Source organism: Nematolebias whitei, chromosome 6 (genome assembly GCF_014905685.2).
Source record: "Nematolebias whitei isolate Nwh7 chromosome 6, NemWhi1, whole genome shotgun sequence".
NCBI classification, from domain to species: Eukaryota; Metazoa; Chordata; class Actinopteri; order Cyprinodontiformes; family Rivulidae; genus Nematolebias; species Nematolebias whitei.
Genome location: NC_056503.1, coordinates 2437773 through 2441363, shown reverse-complemented (window position 1 = coordinate 2441363; position 3591 = coordinate 2437773).

Below are 3591 nucleotides of genomic sequence, written 5' to 3'. Positions count from 1 at the left end.
AATGGAAACACAACGTGTACTGTACCGAGCCGAATCGAACCATGCTGCACTGGTACTAAAAGGTACTATAGGATTCATCACAAATGAAAGACTTAAGCCTAGTCTTCAAAGTAGACAAGGTGTCAGCCTCACGGTGATCAAAATCAAGACAAAGTCAACTATTACATGGTGGATGGTGATTGAAAGACATTGTAATTATATCAGTTGTTTTGTTGAAGTCATTTTTGTCTCATTTGTCTGTATGTGGTCTTATCATGGATTTATATCTTGTCCTGGGTGCACCAAGCCTCTTGCACTGTGACTGCTGGTAATGGGCAACGTGAATCCCCCGTGAACCAGAAAGTAAGAAGTGGGTCAAGATAATGGCTGGATGGATGACTGAATGTTGAAGGGGTAAAAAGGAAAGCTAGTACAGAGTGCCATTCATGCTAGACAGTCTCTGAGTGACCATCAGCATTGAACTTCACTAAAATTAAGTGTTTAAGAAAAATTTGTATGTTCAAATTGTTCAAAACACAACCATGACCCAAAGAAATCACACATGCACACAATTTCTGTGTGCGTGTGTGCATGCGTGCTTGTTTACAGCAGCAGAGGGCAGCACAAATGCAGGTGGAACTCATGCCTGCTTCTCTCCACTCCCTAACTCGTGGTAAGAGTTGCTTCCAATAAAAGCTTGTTAAACAACAGTTTTCATTCTCTGACTCAAGAGTGCTCCACATGGCCCAAAGGCGTAAGCTGCTCCTTTGAACATCTAAATCCCCATGAAGCGTCTGGCTTCCCTTTGTTATTCACTGGTGGAATGTTTTTCTGTGTGAGCTATGACTGTGAAAAGGCTCTGGTGGGCTGCGTACAGGGAGCTTTTAGCTGTAACAGATTATCTCGCTGAGATAAACAAGACTCACTTTTTAACTGCATTCTGTATCTTTGTAGAAGCCCAATGTGATCATGTGAATGAATTATTTCATCAGTCAGAGACATCGAGACTGATTTAATGAGCCACTCCAAAATGTTGAAGATGTGGGACAAACAGAATCCCACCGTGGTGACTCATGAGCCTGTGATGAGCAGGATCTGACAGAACAGTTGTCAGTGAGGCCATACCAAACTGTTTGATTTCATTATTGGTTTAACAAAGTCTCTGGATTGTGTGTGTGCGTGTTCTTGCATCTATGCGTTTGTGTTTTCTCAGGCTTGGATATGTTGGACGTAACAGGGCTGATTTTGGGTTTTAGTCTGGATAGTTTCAGGAGACTTATTGAGAAACATCTCAGTTGGGTCTAAAAGTCCCCCGAGTGTTTCAAAAACTTGGACATTGCCTCTGAGCTTTGGTGCACTTAGTGAAAGTAGGATTTAAACTAGGAACTAGGAACCAATGCAGACGTGTTCCTGATTTTAGTTTTTTTACACTACTTTATAATGTAGCTGTTGTTTCCTTTTTATTACATTTCTTCCATTTACTTTTCATTTTATATGATTAACTATTGTTGTCTGTATGTCATCTGTGTTAAAATCAGGTCTCTCTTGTAAATGAGTCCTCATGGCTCACTGAGACTAACTTGTAGAATAAAGGTTGAAGGATATTTAAGAAAAATACTCCACACCTTTATACCCCCCCCCCCCCCCCCACACACACACACACAAAACTCAGCTTTAGTGTACATACTGTTTTATACTTGGAACTAACATGATGACGGTATTTAGACCCCAGCAGACCAAAAAGAGACCAGGACAACAGGATACAGAAGGTGAATGTTTATTTATAGTGAAGGAAAACATGTTGGTTTGCTGTGGGGAGAAGCGGAGGACAAGATGAGTCTCTTGACGATAATAGTTGATTTGATGTTCTTTTTAGGTGGAAGTCTTTCTCACTGTGATTGTTTGTTGCAGGTGGTGCCGAGGTGGATAGGAGACAGCGTTCGGTGATGAGAGGGAATCCAGAGTGGTAAGAAAGTATCTGCAGGGATGTTGTGTCCAGGTGTCCAGAGTGTGGTTTGCTGAGCAGAGTTGGGTGTGTAGGTTTTGATGACCAGATCCAGCCAGAGGTCCAAGGAGAAGACAGGCATGTCCACAGGAACAGGAAACAGAACTGGTGGGCAGAACAACAACAGGTTAGAAAAACTCGAGAACATTTCGAAGGCTGACTGGCTGTCACAGAATTACTCAAGATAATCAATGCTCCAGCGTAAGATGAGTGTCTGGCCGGGGTTTAAATAGTGCAGGGTAAAACAGGTCTGGCAGAGAGGTGCAGGTGTCGTCAATCAGCTGATTAGTTGCAGAGTTGATGAGCAGAAAAGGGAGTGGAAACTGAGAATCCCACATAAACACAGCAATGAGTTTAAAGTAGAGATGCACGATATTATCGGCATGTATCGGCCGATATTAGCATCAAAATTCAATATCGGACATCGGCCATTCCACTAAAATAAGTTGTTGATATAAAAGGTTCTGTTTTTGCCTGCAGTGGCAGCACAACGTGATGACGTTGCAGTGGCAGCGCAACGCAATGACGTCACGTGCGTCTACCCGATCTCACAGCGGAGAGGAAAATTCAAGATGTCGGCGGTGTGGAAGTTTTATTTTTTGTTGGTGAGGATGTCGGATTCCGAAGATTTATGGACTCTGTTGAGCCTCGCTACATTGTCCCCAGTAAGAGATATTTTTCCGACGTAACGTTATCAGAGTTACAAGCCGTCATTTCCAATGACATTGAGAAGCTAATAGCCAATAGGACGACTTGTTGGGTGAGTTTTAACACAGATATTTGGACGGCGTGTTAGCCCCGTTAGCATGATTAATCTTATGGCACAATGGAGAGACAGAAACTTTGAACTTAAAAAGTCTGTCCTTCATGCACAGGAGTGCAGAGGATCCACACTGCAGCTATAGGAACCTAGACAAACCTCCACAAGTGAGACAACATCGCAGGTGACTAATGCTAATAAATAACATTTAACACTTTTCATTTAATATAAGTTAAAGTGATATGCATATCATATGGCTGTTACTGAATATATGTCACCAGCTCTTACAGCTGTTGCACAGTTTTTGTAGCAAATAAGCCTAAATAAGAGGAATATGTTCTGACAAAGGAACATATATACAATATCGGTATCAGCATATTGGATATCGGCCAAAGATCCAATATCGTGCATCACTAGTTTAAAGAATTTAAAAAGTTATTCTGCAGCCATGTTACCAAAACTCAGGGGTCACCACAGTGAGTCATCCTCCTTCATCTCACTCTGTCCTCTGCATCTTCTGTTCTCACTCCAACTACCTCCATGTCCTCTATAACTGCATCCAGATATCTCCTCTTTGTCTTTTTCCTGGCAGCTGCATTTCTAACATCCTTCTACCAAAATACCCACTGTCTCTCCTCTGGACATGTCCAAACCATCTCAGTCTGGCCTCTCTAATTTTATCTCCCAGTTGTTCAACCTGTGCTATACCTCTGATGATCTCATTCCTAATCTTATCCATTCTTGTCTTTCCTAAGGAGAACCTCAACATCTTCATTTCTGCCACTTCCAGTTCTTTCTTCTGTCTTTTTGTCCATGTCTCTGTCTCCAGACCATACAACATAGCTGG